The sequence below is a fragment of the Ictalurus punctatus genome, unplaced genomic scaffold (genome assembly GCF_001660625.3).
Source record: "Ictalurus punctatus breed USDA103 unplaced genomic scaffold, Coco_2.0 Super-Scaffold_100068, whole genome shotgun sequence".
Classification (NCBI taxonomy): Eukaryota; Metazoa; Chordata; class Actinopteri; order Siluriformes; family Ictaluridae; genus Ictalurus; species Ictalurus punctatus.
The window spans coordinates 1,164,599-1,185,042 of NW_026521091.1; the positions used below are offsets into that span (position 1 = coordinate 1,164,599).

General features: G+C 38.8%; 1 long non-coding RNA gene across 1 annotated transcript; it reads left to right on the forward strand.

Moving 5' to 3' along the window:
• The first annotated feature begins 8,363 nt into the window (after positions 1-8,363).
• On the forward strand, positions 8,364-12,225 carry LOC128630876 (uncharacterized). Its single transcript, XR_008395134.1, has 3 exons — positions 8,364-10,008; positions 10,942-11,008; positions 11,439-12,225. It is a non-coding gene; the product is annotated as an uncharacterized LOC128630876 (long non-coding RNA).
• Positions 12,226-20,444: the final 8,219 nt, after the last annotated feature.

The following is a 20,444-nucleotide window of genomic DNA, read 5'->3' on the forward strand; positions in this document are numbered from 1 at the left end:
CAATAAAGCTGATGATATATCTGCAGTGAAAACTGTAAAGGTGTACTGATGAATGAGCAGTTCTTACAACCAGGATAATCTGAGTGTTTTGTTTTCTACTATATTAACCTAAATTCTCACTATCCCAGAAAAGCTACTGAATACACTTTATCTACTCAATAATATTTGGGAGAGAAACTTAACTAGCATTATTCTACCAGAAAATATAGCTATTGTTTTAAACTCAAACCGAGGTATAACTATGCTAAACCCAGAAATCAAGAGGCATGTTTAATACATCAATCACATAGTACATATAACAGGGTCTGTACAGATGCTTCATAATGAAATTCCAGGATTTTCAAGGACTTTTCAAGCACTGTTTTGTTTTGTTTTGTTTTCAAGGACTATACAAGAGATGTCATTGAAACATATCCTTCATTTCCAAAAAAAAATCTTAATAATAATAATTTTTTTTAAAACAACCATTTTTATATAGCTCCTTTTCCCAGCCATGATGGACTAAATTTGTATTTCCCAGTCATTGCTTCATTTTCACCATAATTTCACCATTGCATCGTATTTTCACTCTGCCTAGTGTCAGCCCTTTATTACATCCTACTCTCTGTGCTCACATGCTGAATTTTAATACAGCCGAATTCCCAATAAAGCTGTTCTCATTTACATATTTTTTCTGTTTCTGAAAGCAGGACCTCGCACTCGCCGGGCAGTACTGGCCATTATCTTCTACAGAAAGTAGCTAAGGTTTGTCCAAAAAATCGATAGATATATTGCTAGATGCTTTAAAAAAAAAAAAAAAAAGTTGCTAAAGGGGTCTGAGAAGTGGACCGAAGCTGTCCCTGTTAAAATGAATGAGTGAACGGCAGGAGGAGGAGGGGCTGCAGCGGGGAGTCATATTTTGAGTGAAAGGATTGTATTCGTGTTCTTTTGAAAATTGTTATTTTTTATTTATTGACTTTTTATCATTCAAGCACTTTTTAACCACTGTTACATAAAAAATGGCTATTTTCAAGGTTTTCCAGTACTTAAATTTCCAAATGCCAAATTCAAGCACCTTGTACAAACCCTGTGGTAATAATTTTTCATAGCTACATTTCCCAAACAAGCAAACTGAAAAATTTCTAGTACTTCTAATTAATAAACCTATAACATCAGTTAGCTAGTATTTTCAAGTGCTACACCCAAACCTCACACATTTGATGTTTTTTTTCTTTTTGTTCTTTGAACACTTCTTCTTCTTCCGCTTCTTCTACTTCTTGTTTCAGATATATTTCTGCCACCTGTAAGTCAGAATGACAAAATTCTTGACTGTAATATCACTCAGGTAAAAGAAATAAATCAATGAATTAATAAATAAGTAACAGTAAACTGATTTTCTGCAAATTTCATGGAACTATCAATAAATTGATAGTTATATAAAGCCCATAAATTCAAAGTTACCTATTTTTTTTCCTTTAAATGCTACATTTCCTCAGTTTACACATTTGATTTGTTTTTTATGTTCTATCATATGGGTTTATGAGATTGCAAATCATTGCATTCTGTTTTTATTTACATTTTTCACAACGTCCCAACTTTTTTGGAATTGTGGTTGTAGTACTCCCTTTCATTATCCAGGAAAGTGAGATGTTGGTGTTTACAAATGTCAACATGTTTTTGATAATTATTGAGCATCACACCAAAAATTAATTATTGAGGATTGTCACCAAATTTCTGAATCTAGGCCAAACATCCTAGGACTAGTTGGCAAATGTTAAAAGCATTTTTTGCTATGTGTAAAATTTGGTCATACAGAGGGAGCAGAGCTAAGATCAGATAGCTGTTTATGAGGAATTATAAGTCTGATCAGAAAATCAGATAACTGAAAAGTTTCCCATTAAGCTATTGCCACAAAACTTGAATAGAAAGTTCAGGGATGGACCTCCTAGTATCCGATGCAATCTTGCTCAAATTGGCTACCTGGGGCTGCTGTTCATGTTCATAACGGTCAGCGTTAAGTTCAAATAGCTGTTTCTCAGGAACCAAAATTCCAGTTGAGCAGAATTTGCAGTGAGCTTTCTGCTAATCAGTAACTGAATTACTTCAAAAAATGTCTGCCTTCTGCCAGTCGGCTTTCAGCAGGTAGGTTACACAACTAGCATTGAGTTATCATCACAAAATGTGATATGCGTAAGAAAGTTCACATATGGTCTCTTTATTGTTCTATGAATCTTGACAAGAACTGGCCACTGGGGGTGCTATACGCAGGGAGTGTTTGGACCCCACAGATTGCCTCTTATGGCTATATTACTATTATTATTAACAGTAGAAGTAGTTGTATTATTATTATTGCAGTAGTAGTAGTGATATTTCCTACCGTTTTTTAAGTTTAATTTTCCACCTCTGGTTCCTTAGTCCAACAGATCTGACGCACTGAAGGCTGGACATTGGCAGATATCATCTATGATGATAAAGTACTATTATTTATTTGTTTATTTGTGTATGTATGTATCTACCATACATGTCATAAACACAAACCTTTTGAAGAATTTTGTCCCTCACAGAAGGGTTCATAAGATCCTCACTGCTGTTAAACTTCAATCTCAGAAATGCCCTCTTAGTAACAGGCACTAAAAAAAATTAACAGTATTGATATTTAGCAGCTGTTGTAAAACTTAATTTGACTTCAAATGTATATGAAATTGTGAACTGGATATAAAAGTGTAACCTGGAACCCCATAGACTTCCACTTCACAGAGCGTGAGAGCCTGGATAACATTGGGAATGATGATGTTCACATGACGACCCCTCATGTTGCAGGTGTAATTTGTAGAGGCACCAGCAGGGATGCTAGAGATAACGACACATCTGTGGGGAGAGAGAGAAGAAAGAGAGAGACTTTGACTTTTAAAATATAATTTATTTTACAATTTAAAAAACCTTAACATACAGAACACATTGTTTTAACGACCATTACCAATTGAAAAAGAGATTCTCGCCTCTTATAAGTCACCCCTTTGTTTACACACCATTTCTTCTCAAACATCGGAAGATCACCATTCATTTGGTAAAATTCATACTTTAATCTAATCCTAGACTCAACCAAGGCCTTAAATAATTTAACCATGTTTACTTCTTTCCCTTCCAATCCCATTTTTAAGCCTTCCAAATGGCTAATTTTGCTTGACCGACCACAAAAAATTTGAATAGGTACAGATTTCCTGCCTGTGGCGAGAATATCTACCCCATAAATAAACCCTGTTTTCGAGAAAATGATCGCCAAACTATGAAACATTGTATCCAATAGATTTAAGAGCGGAGATAATTTACAACATTCACAAAAGACATGAAACACAGTATCGAGTTCATCACACAAAGTACACAGTGGAGACGATGCATATTTACATTTAAACAAAAACACTTTTGTTGGTAATGCACAATGTAAAATCCGCCACTGTAAGTCACCAGACCTTTTTGGTAGAGGGTTTTTATACAATAACTGCCATGAAGGTTCATTATCTCCCGACGTCAAGAAATTAGTCCTCCATTCTGTATGCCTCCTCCCCCTTAGATGTCTGACAAAGTCGGACTTTACACAGGAAATATATGCATTTTGTTTGTTCACCATGGAAAACGGAAGACTTTGCAAGCCTTTAAAAGATAACAAAATGTTTACATTGTCTCCATTGTTAATTTGAGCTACCTCTGGAGTTAAGTACACTTCTGGAAAAAAGACCTTTGTGTTACCGCCGGACTTAAACTCGGTTATATAATCCCACAAAGATGTAGGAAAAGATGTTTTCCAATCCTTTAATATGTTCCCGACTATTCTCTCTGATCTACCAGTAATCTTTCTAGTTAGATTCTGTACTGAAAAACACTCTCTATTCGACAAGTCAAATAGGTTTCCAACTTTAGTTGTCCCAGCTAAAACAAAGTTAGAAATTTCAGATTTCACCTTAGAGGCTAAATTAATTAATCCCTGACCGCCATCGATTGTAGGCAGACACAGTACCCCCAGGGGAAGCCAATGATGACCACCCCAAACGAAGTCTACAAAGGCTTTTTGAAGTTGTGACAAAAGCTCTTTCTGAGGGTCCAACACGGTTAGACGATGCCACAGCATTGAGGTGGCTAGATTATTCAACACCAGCACCCTGCCTCTGTAGGAAAGCTGGGCTTGAATTCACTTCCATCTCTGGAGCTTGCCTGTCACTTTTTCTACAAGTCCTTCCCAATTCTTGTTCATGTGTTGTTCAGTCCCAAAGAACAACCCCAGTATCTTAACCCCCTCTTTACTCCAAGGGCGCTGATGTGGAAGCTGAGGTGGATTTTGGTGTGACCAATGGCCTAACAATAAAGTGTCAGTTTTTCCCCAATTGATCCATGCGGAAGAAGCACTCTGAAAGACGTTGAGGCATGAGGTAAGATGTTTAACATCATCTTCAGATCTAATGATCACTGGGATGTCATCTGTATACGAGGTGAGTTTCACCACTGGTGTGTTTGAAAGGTGAGATGTTGGAAGAGTAAATCCTTGCAGCTTCTCTCTCAGCATCCTCAACATTGACTCAATGGAAATCGTGTACAAGAGACCAGACAAACTACACCCTTGTGTCACACCTCTACCTACAGAAAAAGGTCTGGTCAAAATTTCATTTATTTTCAGCATACTATAGACATCTTTATAAAGAAGCCTTATCCATGAAATAAACTGATTCCCAAAGCCAAAGCTTTCAAGTATTTTGAACAGGTATTCATGGTCAACTTTATCAAAGGCTTTTTCTTGGTCCAAACACACAAGACCAAGATCTAATTTATGCAGTTCCGTTAAGTACACCAAGTCCCGCACAAAAAAAAAGATTGTCAAACATAGATCGCTAGGCTACACAGTAGGACTGATCTTCATGGATGATGGATGCTATAGATTTTTTAAGAGGGTTTGTCAGAGTTTTAGACAATATGTTATAATCAGTTCCTAAAAGAGAGACTGGTCGTCAGTTCTTCAATATACCAAGATCTCCTTTCTTGGGTAAAAGAGTCACTACAGCTCTTCTACAACGGAGGGGTAGGATATTTGACTCAAAGCTTTCGAGAAACACCTCATACAAATCCTGACCAATGAGGGACCAGAAGGCTTTATAAATTTCAGAAGTCAATCCTGGTGATTTTCCCGAAGATTGCTGCTGGACAGCTTCCGTTAACTCCTGACAGGACAAAGGTTTCTCCAGCTCAGCTTTATCTTCATGTCCAAGATGCGGCAGTCCATCTGAAAGCTGATTAATTGCTCCAAGGTCACAGGGTTGTGCAATATATAATTCTTCATAAAACGATAGAGTTTGCGAAAACAGAGTGAAACAGAGCGAGAGAGGAAGAAAGAGAGAGCGATAGAGACAGAGAGAGCGAGAGAGAGAGACAGAGAGTGAAAGAGAGACTTTTTTGACTTTTTACAATCCTTTATTTTTCAAACGTCACACTATACACATTAAGGTCAAAGGTGACTCAATAAATAAATATTTAAAGGAGCATTAAAAAGAAAAAACATAAATAAATAAAACAAATAAGTCAGCGCAACACCGGATAGTTGTTAAGAACATTATCAGCTAATGCTGGTGTAAAACAAAGTTCTCATAACACCATACTGCCTTGAACATCTCCAAGTCTCCCATACTTCTGTAAAAGTTCAAATCAATCAGAATTCTTCATTTATGTAATATTCTCGGGCTCTCGCGTGGCTTCATCCAAATCTTATGAGATTGCGATCCGATCCTTGAGATGAAATCTGAATTTAGAGCTGTCCGAGCTGCTGCTGCAGTAAATGATTCAACATCACACCGTGATCTTAACTTCCTGTTAGCTTCAGCTGGAATAAACACAGATACGCCATGTGCGTGCAGTCTGCAGCGAGTCTTGGCTTGTCTAGGCTCAGTACTTCTCATCGCGGTGCTCCTCCATCTCCATACCGGAGTGTATTTCTTTAAGTGGATGCCGTGGCCCCGTGGAACTCGTCCGGGCAGAGAGCAGGGCTAATTGCTCTCACGTGCTTCCTGCTTTCTGCTTCCAGTGCCTCTGACTTTTGAGATGAGACAATGTGGTCCATCCGGCACTGGAAAATCCTTCTTTTTTTCACAAACTGAGTGAATTAGGAGTTTGAGAAACTCCTAATTCACTCAGTTTGTTTATAGCACCAGGTTTTCCACCATCTGGTGGCTTTCAGCCAATCAGAACATCTTATTCAGCAGGTGTACCAACCTAGCCAGTTGAGTAAAATGGTCAATTCTTGCTGCTGGACTCAGACATCATGACCCCCACTGTATCAACAAACACTAAGACTACATTTTACTGCAGCTCATGGATGGTTTTCCTGCCCAAGTGGAGAGAAGAGAAGATTGCACACAAGACGTGTTCATTGACCACGTCGGCAAACCGCTTTAATTAGCACGGCATCTATCACACATCAACCATCAGACCAAACAACTTAGTCAGGCTGAGTAACGAATGCACAGTGGCTCCTGCAAGACAGAAGATCAGAAAGTAGGAGACACTGCTGACGGTACAGATGCTAGAGAGGAGGAAAAGCTGTGAAAGTGTGTTTGAGAGCCAGACTGAGACTCCACTGACATCAGCTCCCAGATTTCTACCTCTTTGGCTTTCTCTTGGTTCTCGGATATTGATTGAAATTCCTTGATTTCGAAAGCTTTTACTGAAGTTCCTCAGGCATCAGACATTCCTGCTTCATGTTGATGCTCCTCATTCATTTTATTTTTACTTATTTTTGCCATTCATTTCTGGATTTTTATTTTTTCTGATTTAGTTTCCCCTTCAGACTTTCCCCAGGCTATATCCCCAGGGATATTCCTCAGGCTTGAAAAGATCTTCATCAACTTTCTACTCTTGAGAGGCTCTTCCTCAACTTCTTCAGACTTGTAGCAATCTTCCTCACCTTCCTTGGTCTTGAGAGACTCTTCCTTTTCTTCCCCAGGCTTGAAAGGTTCTTCTTGAACTTCCTCAGTTTTGAGAACCAGTTCCTCCAGTTCCTTATTTTTTAAACCTCTCCTTCAACTTCCTCAGACCTGAGACACTTCCTTTCAGTTCAACTTCTTAAGTCTTGAGAAACTCTTCCTCACCTTCTATGTGTCACGTATTGTGACGGAGCAGAGATAGGACGGATGCAAGTGCAGGATGAACAGTTGTTTATTTGAAAGAGTGACAGGCAGACAAATCCAAAACGTGATCCAAAACGTAATCCGCAAACATGCAAGAGGTCAGGCGATTGGCAAACAGGCATACACTGGGCAAGGCTGGAATCTAGGTCATGGTCAAGGAAAACAGGGTCGATAAACAAAACGAGAAATGAACTATGACGAGGAACTGGAAGTGGATAATCCAGCGCGAACTAACTTTAAAAATGGAACGTGACTATGCCTACGATACGAACTAAACTAACTCTATGATACTCTCTCGCGTTGTGTGCTGGGAGGCGCGCGGTATATATGTGGACATGATCAGCGTCTAAACCGCTAGCAACTGAGAGAAATACAGACCCATGTGAAATCCCAGCCAATGACAGAACAGGGAGGAGACATGACAGAAACATTAACAAAACACACGTGTCCAGATGTCACTACGGTCAACAACGGAAAAGCAGGTGCTCGCGCATTCGCGCTTAGAGCACGCTGCTTCAAGGGGGAATCATGACACTTTGGTCTTGAGAGACTCTTCCTAAACTTCTTCAGGCTTGAAAGGCTCTTCCTAAACTTCCTCAACTTCTTTATTTTTGAGAACCTCGTCCTCAACTTCAACAAGCGCTATCTTTTTATGAGGAACTGTACAATAGTCAACCATGTGATCCTGAAGCAACTGAAGAACTTCTGAATGGACTACCACAGCTGAGCGAGTGTGAGAGAAACGAACTTGAAAAATCACTGTTGTTAGAAGAGCTCAGTACAGCTGCTCAACAACTGTCAAACAGAAAGTCACCGGGGCTGGATGGATTGACCTCCGAATTTTATAAAACATTCTGGTCCTTGATTGGCCCAGACCTGCACTTTGTCATACTCAGATGTATGGAAACAAAAGTCTTACCCCTCAGCTGTAGGAGAGCTGTAATTACCCTGTTACCCAAAAAAGGAGACCTTGGTAGCTTAAAGAACTGGCGTCCTGTCTCCCTCCTTGGGACAGATTATAAAATCTTTTCAAAGGCATTAACAAACCGCCTTAAAAGATTTTTAGCCACAATACTACATGATGACAAGTCATACTGCATCCCAGAACGCTCAATCTTCAGCAATCTTTTTCTGGTGCGAGACCTGTTGCACCTCACAGAGCTATATAAGGTAGAGATGGGACTAGTGTCACTAGGTCAAGAGAAGGCTTTTGACAGAGTGGATCATGGTTATATTTTTAAGACCCTAACAGCTTTGGGCATTGGTGGACGCTTCATCTCATGGATTAGGCTGCTGTACACTGATGTGTACAGTATGCTGAAAATAAACGGAACACTAACAAGAACTTTTCCGTGCACAGAGGTGTTCCACAAGGCTGTAGCCTGTCCGGTCTGCTGTACACTCATCCCATTGAGCCCCTGCTAAGACACCTGCGAGAAAATCTGCAAGGGTTTTCAGTGTTAAGCCCTGACTTATCTGATGTGACCACAGTCAAGCTCACAGCATATGCTGATGATCTGACGGTGATAATCAGGTCCGAGGATGACATCAGTCACGTGTTTTCTGGCCTGGATGTCTTTCAGAGTGCATCATCTGCACGTGTAAACTGGAACAAAACTGATGCCTTACTTCTAGGTCAATGGCAGGAAGAAAATATACCTCACCTCCCATAGGAGTGTTCATGGAGGGACTGAGAATACTTGGGATCTTCTTTGGCACAGATCGATATATGCAGAAGAACTGGGATGGATTGACCAATAAGGTTCTAGAAAAGCTAAATAGATGGAGATGGATTCAATCACAGCTGTCCTATAGGAGCAGGGTCCTAGTGATAAACAACTTGGCTGCCTCGATGCTGTGGCACCGTCTGACAGTATTGGATCCACCTCAAGAACTCTTGCTAAATGCTGAACATTTGGATACGAAAATTGTCTTGAAAACACAACATGAAAATGGCCCAATTCAACCAGATTTTAATAAAGTTGAGCAGTTCCAGGAGGTTGTTCTAGGTAGCACTAGAGTTAATTCAATTCAATTTCAATTCAATTTTATTTGTATAGCGCTTTTTACAATAGACATTGTCTCAAAGCAGCTTTACAGAAATATCAACACGGTATACAGATATTAAAGGTGTGAATTTATCCCAACTGAGCAAGCCACTGAGTGGCGACGGTGGCAAGGAAAAACTCCCTAAGATGTTTTAAGAGGAAGAAACCTTGAGAGGAACCCGACTCAGAAGGGAACCCATCCTCATCTGGGTAACAACAGATATTGTGAAAAAGTTCATTATGGATCATAATCTCTCAACTATGGGAGATAACTGTGTCAGAATTGGAGGCTGCATTGGTGTAGTAATGAATATTCTTCAATGTCAGGAGAAGGTGTATGTAATCTACAGAGAATGTGAGCAAATGGAACCTTTCTTTCACTATCCCATAAACTCAATTCAGATGGGGGTCTATTTAGTAGATAATCTCTCATCTAGCCTGAAATGATTGAATTGAATGGAAATGTGATGAAGTATGTGAGGCTACCATATCAAGGCCGATTTGTTGCAGTGCCTTTACTGCACATAAAGTGGTAATGTAATTGAGAATAACATACAGCACTGCCTCATCAAAATAATTCATTTTTCAGTTATTTAATTCATGCATTTTTAAAGTCATTTAGACATGAAATTAGACTAAGTGTCTTGGGACATTAGAGAGGTGTTCACCACTGGAATGTTGGATGTCTCTGATCCATGTATTCTTAGGAATGTTTATTGCAATTTAAGTTTTATTAATCTTTGTTTTTTTTATTGAACAGGCAGCTATGAGTCAGATGCAGAAGAGCCAGCCCAAAAAAATGCCAGGCGCAAAATGTAGGTGTAAAATTTTTTGTAATATGTTTTCTGCTTTCTTGTAGTAAAGTGGCTTCAACATTGTATAATTTGCTAAGTGCATTGAAGTGTCACAAATGACTTCATTTAAAAAAGACTTTTAAAGGCCAAGCACTCGACATTTGAGCTCCTCTTTGATGGACTCTGAGGAAGATGATGCTTTACAGCAAGATTCCACAGGTCTTCCTGCTCCTCCACCAGTCTATCATTTTGATCGACCCACAGAGGGGACTTCAATATCCTTTACAGAAATGCTGACCAGTAACCACGCCATTTACAGAGTTGGGCCATGTTCAGCTGCAGTGTGATACAGAACAACACATTGAGAAACAGATAGTCTTTGAAGACCTTAAGTAGCTGGGTCGTGTGTGTGTTGTTCTGTATCACACTGCAGCTGAACATGGCCCAACTCTGTAAATGACTTCAGTGGCCTCCATGTTTACATGTGACAGCGTGCTGTGGTGACGTGTTTTTTTGTTTGTTTGTTTGTTTTTTGTGCGCATACGGGTCAGTTTAAGACTATGATCAGTTCATGCTGAAATCTGACATTGGCCGCATTTTAAAAATTAGAATTGAGCAATGAGGCTTGCAGTGTGAATGTAGCCTTTGTGTCCTTGTGGACTCCTTTAACGTCATCATCCACTGCCGAAGTTCAAGTCCACTGCTCAAGAACACAAATACAGAGGACATAAAAATTCCCAGATGTATTATTCTTGATATTGAGGATGCATTGGATAGTGAGCTGTGCACAAGTTTGAAAATCCCAGAAGTCTTTGTGGCACTATGACACTGGGCAATAGAAGCTGTCGATCAATGTTAGGATTGATTCAAAAGATTTGAAAAATTCATATTGTCAAAATTAGTGTGATATTTAATGTATTTGATGTGATATTTTAACGTCCAAACCCACAACAGCCTCAATAGAGTCTATTACACGGATACCAAAGGACTCCTCAGACCCCTACTCCTGAAGTTATTGTCAGTAAGTATGTCTCAGTTTGTCAGCAGTATCTGTGGTGCTTGAAAATTTGTGAACTCTGTTGGATTTTCTATAGTTTATGATTGTTGACAGGGAAAAACGTATAGAATAGTTGTAAAGGAAGGTAGTTGCATTTTGGGGCCGCTGGGCTACGGATTTCACAAATGCGGCTGAACGAGACTTTGGTGCATGCTGGTGTATAGTTGTGTTTAAAAGCTACAAGGCAAACTGATCAGTCGTACATCTAAGACATGTGACACGGACATGGATTTGGAACAAATGACACATATCATGTCCTAAAAACCTTAACTAGCTGGCTCGGGTGCCCTAACCTGAAAAACAATTTTAAAAAATTGCAATACACATTTATTTTAAAAACTATTTTATCACAAATAAATCAACATTCATTTTTTTTTTTTTTTAACCTCACCAGCTCCACAAGAGCCTTCAAGATCTGGGTTCCAAGAAACACCTTTCTGTGGAAAGACCTCTACAGCCACCTGTAGTCAGTGCCAGTAATTTGGTGTAGGCCAAAACTAGCAAGTATTTGGACGGTGACACTATTTGGATAATTTTGGCGCTGTATGCCACCACAATGGATTTGAAATGAAACAACTGAGATGCGATTGAACTGCAGACTTTGTTGTGGATAAAAATGACATGAAATAAACACGAGGGAGACCTAGTATGAGTAATATGTAATTTTATTGAAAATTCACAGGACTAGCTGGATTCACACTTTAAGATCTTTAAGAGTAACACACTATGGTTTATTAGTCACAGAGAAATATAAGAGATGAGGAGGGCAGGCTGAGAAACACACACACTCTCGTACAGTCAAGGGCGGGCGTGCAGACATAACACACACAAAGGCCCCAACGCACACACACATAACAACATGAGACTAAGGTCTCTCTAAAATTGTTTTCTCTCTCTCCCACTTTCAATCCTAATGGTAGTCAGAAAGTCCTCTTTCAAAACATCATGTTAAATTTGATAAACCTTTTTTTAAACATCATGGTAATGTAGCTCTTTTTAAAGCTCTTTTTTAACCCTATTGGTATTGAAATCATAGTCTTTTTAAAATATATTGGTTATCTACTGTGTAAATACAGTATAAATACTGGAGCTTGAGCTCCAGGTGTCAGATCACTTCTGAGAATTCTCATCATTGTGGATCTCGTGAGGTGGAAATAAAATCTGGACCCTTGCTTCTTCTCACTTACGGCTGGTGTCTTTTTTTTTTCTATCTCCAACTGGGTTTAGAGGTGTGAGTATTTGCTTCTATGTTGAATTTTAAGTGTCTTTGGGTAATAGGCTAAATTTGGGCCAGCAACTTTCAGCTTTAATTCAAGGGGTTGAGCAAAAATATCATATGAAACGTTTAGGAATTGCAACCATTTTTATACACAGTTCCCTTATTTAAGGGGCTCAAATGTAATTGGACAGATGAACATAATCATAAATAAAATGTTCATTTTTAATACTTTGTCAAGAATACTTTGCAGGCAATGACTGCTTGAAGTCTGGAACCCACAGACATCACCAAATGCTGGGTTTCCTCCTTTGTGATGCTCTGCTAGGCCTTTACTGCAGCTGACTTCAGGTGTTGTATGTTCGTGGTTCTTTCTGCCTTGAATTTTGTCTTCAGCGTGTGAAATGCATGCTCGATCGGGTTGAGATCAGGGTTGAGATCAGGTGACTGACTTGTCAATTGCAGAATGTTCCACTTCTTTGTTTTAAAAAACTCCTGGGTTGCTTTTGCAGTATGTTTTGGGTCACTGTCCAACTGTAAAGTGAAGAGCCGTCCAATTAATTTCACTGAATTTGGCTGAATCTGAGCAGACAATATATTCACATACACTTGCTTTGATCTTCTGTCACATCACCAATAAATACTAGTGACCCAGTGCCATTGGAAGCCATGCATGCCCATGCCATCACACTACCTCCACCGTGTTTTACAGATGATGAGGTATGCTTTGGATCACGAGCTGTTCCAATCATTCTGGTACAGTTTGATCTTAGTTTCATCTGCCCAAAGAATGCTTGGTCTGGCTTGTTTAGATGTTTTTTTTGGCAAAATCTAATCTGGCCATTCTGTTCTTGAGGCTTATGAATGGTTTGCACCTTGTGGTGAACTCTGTATTTGTTCTTGTGAAGTCGTCTCTTCATTGGAGACTTGGATAATGATACGCCTGCCTCCTGGAGAGTGTTCTTCACTTGGCTGGTGCTGTGAAGGAGATTTTCTGTACCATGGAAAGGATCCTACGATCATCCACCACTTTTGTTTTCCGTGGACATCCAGGCCTTTCTGTTGCAGAGCTCACCAGTGTGTTCTTTTTTTCTCAGACTGTACCAAACTGTTGATTTGGTCACTCCTAATGTTCCTGCTATCTCTCTGATGGATCTTTTTTTTTTTTTTTTAACAGCCTAAGGATGGCCTGTTTCACTTGCATTGAGAGCTCCTTTGACCGCATGCTGTGTGTTCACAACAACAGCTTCCAAATGTGAATGCCACACCTGGAATCAACTCCAGACCTTTTATCTACTTACAGGCTGCCTGCAGGTCCTTAAAGTCTTATCTCTCTAGATTTCTCCTTTCCTGGAAAGTCATGGAAAGGAAATACTGGATTTTTCTTTCACTGTTGGAGCAAATGGTAATGCAAACAGGATATTTGCTCTGGTCTCCCATCTACCTCTATAGAAGTTTACCCTGCTGTAGTTTACTTAAACCCAGGAATGGATGTATATGCATGAACACAATCCATTATAGCTGATGTATCGTGTAGCAAGACTGAAGTGATGTGCAGGTCTTCAAATCTAATACTTTTTAATATCATAGTCAAGAAATTTCCAAAAATGTAAGTGCTGTTACCTGCAGCTACCCTGTGCTTAACTGATGAAATAGCGAAGGAATAGCCCACACCTGTCCATGAAAAAGCTTTTGAGTAAAATGGCCAATTACTTTTGGTCCCTTGAAAAAGAGGGGGCTACATATTAAAGAGCTGTAATTCCTAAACCATTCCTCCAATGTGGATGTGAATACATTTAAATTAAAGATGAGGGACTGCACTTTAAGCCCATATTCATTATTTAACTGTAACTTGAATAAGTGTGTAATAAGCCTCAGCATTTTAATTATCAGCTACAAGCAATCTGCTTCATTACATTTATTCTCAGTGAATATGAAATTACTTTATTTATTTATCATCCTGGGGAGGGTCTCTGTTTGCACAAAGGACCAATCACAACTGTTGTCTGCATACACAGACGTTATTACAGTTTTTTAAAGGTGCACATCAGGCAACGCAAAGGTCTGACGTAGAAGTATAAATAGCCTTTTTAGCGTGTCTCGAATTGCAGAAGTTGTCAACTGTTTTGCCTCATGTTCATTAGATGCTGTCCGAAAGAACCCGTTAACATCAAGGGCAACAAGTGCTGAGATTGTGACGGTGATGAAAAGGTGGCTGCAGCTGGCTTCAGACCGTGGAGGAGGATGGAAGAGGTGCAACAAACAGTAGCTTGCCCTGACTAGGAACGCATAAACCATTGAAATCAACGAGGAAAAAATTCAGCAGTGATCAGTCTGGAGCTCACGAGTCTGGACGCTCTCTTCGCCCTCTGCCCGGAGCTCCGTCCATGTACTTAAAAAAAAAAAAAAAAAAAAAGAGGAAATTTCGGCTGTGCGACATGCGCAGAAATCCTGGCCTGTGTGCCAGAAAAGAAAAGCCACCCCACAGAAGTCTCATATCCCGCCATATGCTTCCTCAGGCGGCAGAAAGCTTTCAGCCACTTCAGCTCCAGCTTGTGCTATGAGTATTACATAATGTTTGTTTTTATAGAAGAGCCGTTAACTGTGGTTATGTCCGAACAATACAATGCACAGTGATGAGCTGTGTCTGTAAAATAGCCCAAACCTACCTTCTGCTTCAGGTGGCGTTGTGTGTTGTGCTGGATGGAGCTTGACTGCCCTCCTGTGCCCAACCTCGGGAACGGCAATTTCCCAGCAGCGGTATCCTGTCATAAGAGTACATTTGTAGTTAGGCCCGAGTTGGGTAAGAAATATTACATGGTTTATATTACTGTGTCCCCTTTTTAACCCGTTCATGATCATTATTGTATACATTACAAAGATAAAGGTAATGTTCTTCCCTATTTGTGGATATTCTCGAAGTGAAATAGATGAGGCCACCTAGGGAACACTAAGTTATCTAGGAGCAGTGATGAGAATGACATGTCTAATAACATTAGAAATACATTAATAATGTTATTATAATCGAAATCAAGGTGTGCACTTTAACATTATAAAATATACATACACAGCAAAATCCACAGAAACAAATCCACTCTATTGGAGTTTCATTTCAACACTTTTAAAGTGTCCGGAGGGGTCCACACTCCACAGTGTCATTTTAACACTTTAATAGAGTTCACATCAACTCTTTGTATAGTTGAAATTGAACACTACTCAAGTGTTAGTTTCTCAACACCAGTGTGTAGTGTTAGAAATTAATTCTCATAGGAGTAATTCATTAAATCTCATAGTGTTAATTGCGTACTATTAAATGAGTTGCCTCTAACACTATAAAGTGTTAATATGCTACTGCACAATTAAAATAACATTTAAATAATTACAAATCTAAAAGGCAAATAAAGAAAAAAAACAAGTTGGTTGCTTTATAATAGTTTTCTTTTTTCAAGGGTGTTAACATTACTGACCCCTCAGGTCACGTCTTTCTAAATATAACAATTGGGCACTATGTACTCTCTTTGTTTATTCTCATTAGAGCACTGCTGGTCAAATGGCCTAAAGTGTGTCAGTTCATTCACAGAGATGACAGAAAACTCATCCATTTGGTTATCTTCTATACAGTATGCATTGAAGTGGTCATCATAGTACATCATTTTTACATTGCAGGAAATAATGAAAGCACTCTCTTCATATATTATTATATCACAGATCTTTTTGAACACAGGGAGATCATAGGTACATCCAGTGCATATGAACACACCAACCTGATACTAAGTACCATAATGTCTGACCCACTTTGTACTTGTAACACTCAAACAGGCTTCTAAATATAATGTCTGACTGAGTTCTTCCCCACCTTGCAAGTTACAGATGGTTTTTGATGTAGGACCAAATTCAAACCTTCTAAAACAATCATTTTCATAGTTAAATGGCAATTGACGTTGATGTTGCTTCAATAATGATTTAATGAGATTCTTGAAATTTTTGCAACATCTTTTGAAAATATGGTGCTTAGCTTCAAATCACATTCACCACATATGGATAAGAGGTCCGATTTTTTTATGCATCTCAGATAGTGCATCATCAAGTGGTGCTTGGGAATCGACCTCTTGTCAGGAAACAATTCTTTGAATAGAGTATGGTGATCACAGATCAGATTACCTAATTGATGAAAACAGTGTTTTATTCTTCTACAAGTGTCTGAACTTGTACTTTCAGGAGTAACAGTTTTAAGAACTGCATCTCGTGCTTGGATTTTAACATCATTAACAACTTCTTCCATTGAACAAACAATTGTTTGGACAGCACTTTCAGAAGGACCTGAGGCTTGCAAATGAGCAACAATTGAGCCACACATTGAAGCTGACTTCAGTAACAACAGAACTTTGTGAAGGATGTAAAGTGGCAACAGAATTTGGGCGATCATTTGAACATTCCGCCTCATATTCTCCCTGAGAGGAAAGATCCTGATTAGTATCTATCTCTTGATCAATAGTGTGACTATGTACTTTGCTGAGGTGATTTCGGAAGCCACTATAAGTACAAAATGATAACGGGCAACCTGGCTCTCCACATTTTAAATGTAACTTTTTGCTAGGATATAAACCATGTTGAAATTTTAAATGTTGACAAAGGAACCAAACAAGTTCTGAAGTGTGATTTACATACAAAACATGTGAACATATTCAAGGCTGTTAATCTCGCTGCAGCAATCTCTCTTTAATTATTTTTTTAAAGACTGGAACATTTTTAAAATACAAAACAGTTTATACTGACCATTGTAGTCCTCAGATTCAGGTTCAGTTCCTGACAGCAGCTCGCCCATATTCTTAAGAGTTTTGCAGTCTGCAATGATTTTTGGCTTGAAGAATGTTGACCACTTTGCCAGGAACTTCTGAGACACTTCGTCACCAAACATTATGGAGAAATCCTGGTCGATCTATAAACAAGGTTTATACAGGTTTAAACATAACGGTCATAAATGGATGAAAGGTCAAATACTAAAAATTCAGATCTGCTGTGTTATTTATGCATACATTTGGGATATAAAAGATTAGAACATTGAATTTCTCAGTTTGGACCGGCCTGTTGGTGTTACGGTGATCATTGAACAACTCCTTTCTCTACTGTACCAGTGAACTCATTTAATAACTACAGAGAAAATTTCCTTTTCAAAACTACTTCCAAAGCTAAAGATTTTCTTACCAATCCAGGTACATCAAGGAAACGAGGGAACAAATCCAGGACTGAAGATGATGCATCCTCACCTACTATCTTCTGCCGATACTGGAAAGTCGCTCAGTCTGATCTAGATCAGTCACTCCTAATGGTGCGTTCCACCAAAGGGGTGACACTATCAGAGTTGAATTCTAGAAAACAGTTATAACACTCCATTTTGACACCAACTGTTTCATGGTACAGTGTGAAATCTAACAGATTAGACAACATACAGAGTTAGATCAATTCCAAGTAGAGCTAGATTGATTCTATTCATAAACACCAAAAATTTAACTCTGCTCAATTTGCTGTGTAGGAGCAGTGATGAGAATAGAAATTTATTTCTAATGTTAGTTGAAATTTCAAAGATTAAGGTAATGTATCATACATTATTACATTGCAACAAGAATGAAGTGAAGTGACTCTTAGAGTGACTCTTTGTGTATGTTAGACGGAGTTGTCATTTAAACGCGTTCTCCGCGAATGTAAAAAGACAAAAAAAAGCAGGGAAAAAATAGGTAACTTTGAATTTATGGGTGCAACACGTCTCAAAATAATTTGGACGGGGAAACAGAAGGCTGGAACAGTAAGTGTTACTAAAAAGAAACAGCTGGAGGAACATTGTGCTACTAATTATGTTAACTGGCAACAGGTCAGTAACATGATTGGGTATAAAAAGAGTATCTTAGAGAGGCAGAGTCTTTCAGAAGTAAAGACGGGCCTCTGTACACCAATCTAAAAACTACATCTACAATTTGTGGAACAATTTCAGAATAATGCTCCTCAATGTAAAATTGTGAAATTGTGAAGGCTCTGAATATCTCATCATCTACAGCACATCATATCATGAAAAAATTCAGAGAATCTGGAGAAATCTGTGGCCCGAGTGTCTTTCCATAAATCTTAAATAAACACCTCCTTATAGATAGCTTCACCATATCAGCGACAAAGTTTTTATTAAAGTAGTACAGCACAAATCTGTTTATTATTAGACTTTGATTATGTGGAATGTTTGCCAGAGAAGTCTCTGTGAAGGATTTGCTATCATAGAAAGGATAACTTATTACAATGAGCACATTAATATAAACCTGAGATATGAATTGCAACCTTCAGACCTTCTGACCTATCAGATTCCAGAGTGCAACAGCAGTGTGATATAATTTGTATTAAATACACTAAAATCTCTATTAATTCCATGAAATTTGCAGAACATCAGTTTACTGTTACTTATTTATTAATTCATTGATTTATTTATTTTACCTGAGTGATATTACAGTCAAGAATTTTGCCATTCTGACTTACAGGTGGCAGAAATATATCTGAAACAAGAAGAAGAAGAGGAAGAAGAAGAAGAAGAAGAAGAAGAAGAGAAGAAGAAGAAGAGGAAGAAGAAGTGTGTGTTCAAAGAACAAAAAGAGAAAAACAACATCATATGTGTGAGGTTTGTGTGTAGCACTTGAAAATACTAGCTAACTGATGTTATAGGTTTATTAATTAGAAGTACTAGAAGTTTTTTAGTTTGTTTGTTTGGGAAATGTATCTATGAAAAATTATTACCACAAGGTTTGTACAAGGTGCTTGAATTTGGCATTTGGAAATTTAAGTACTGGAAAACCTTGAAAATAGCCAATTTTTTAATGTAACAGTGGTTAAAAAGTGCTTGAATGATAAAAAGTCAATAAATAAAAAATAACAATCACTTTAAAGGGTTTATTTTCAAAAGAACACGAATACAATCCTTTCACTCAAAATATGACTCCCTGCTGCAGCCCCTCCTCCTCCTGCCGTTCACTCATTCATTTTAACAGGGACAGCTTCGGTCCACTTCTCAGACCCCTTTAGCAACTTTTTTTTTATTTTTTTTAAGCATCTAGCGACATATCTAGCGACTTTTCGGACAAACCTTAGCTACTTTCCGTAGAAGAGAATGGCCAGTACTGCCCGGCGAGTGCGAGGTCCTGCTTTCAGAAACAGAAAAAATGTCCAGAATGTCTCTGAAACACTTCAGCCTATGATTAGCCCTGGATTCCTGGGAGGACACTGTAGCAGTCTCTGAGGATTTCTTCTCATCACTCCACTGTAAAAAACAACAACAACAAAAAAACCTAAAGCACTAAATGCTAGCTTCATCTTCTTTTAATTTGATTGTCAGTGCTCAACTCAAACCAACAGCAGAATTATTAGAACTATCGGGAATGATTGTGTCTAAAATCAACCACTGATTATATCCCACTTGTTTGTTTCTAGATTGTATGATTTATTTAGCCAAATCTAAACTCACCTCTCCATTTGTGTAACTGGATACTCAGGATAATGAAATTTCACTCTCGTTTCCATCCACCCCCTTCCATTTTCTAACACTATTTGTGTGTAATTGTACCTTGACTATGTAAGCATTTTTTTTTCTTTCTGAATATGACTTTTTGTAAGATTGTAAATTTTGTATAAATTCAATAAAATTCAGTAAAAAAGTAAGGGTGGTAAGGGACTCGGCAAAGAGGCGCGTGGAGGTGTTCGCGTCGTTCGGTGTTAGAGCGTTTAACCGCGGAAGCCGTACAGGGTGCGCCCCTGGCGTTTCAGGGCGCACACCACATCCATGGCGGTCACGGTCTTTCTCTTGGCATGCTCGGTGTAGGTGATGGCGTCGCGGATCACGTTCTCCAGGAACACTTTCACCGCGAGTCTCTTCATAGATCAGACCAGAAATACGCTTTACACCACCACGCCGAGCCAGACGGCGAATAGCCGGCTTGGTGATCCCCTGGATGTTATCGCGAAGCACCTTGCGGTGACGCTTAGCGCCTACTTTGCCAAGTCCCTTACCACCCTATATGACAAAATCATATTCAGAAAGAAAGAAAAAAAAATACTTACATAGTCAAGGTACAATTACACGCAAATATTGTCCCACACTGAAGAGTCTTTAAACCAAGATGTGCTGCTTTTTAATCTTCTTAGTTCTTTTTG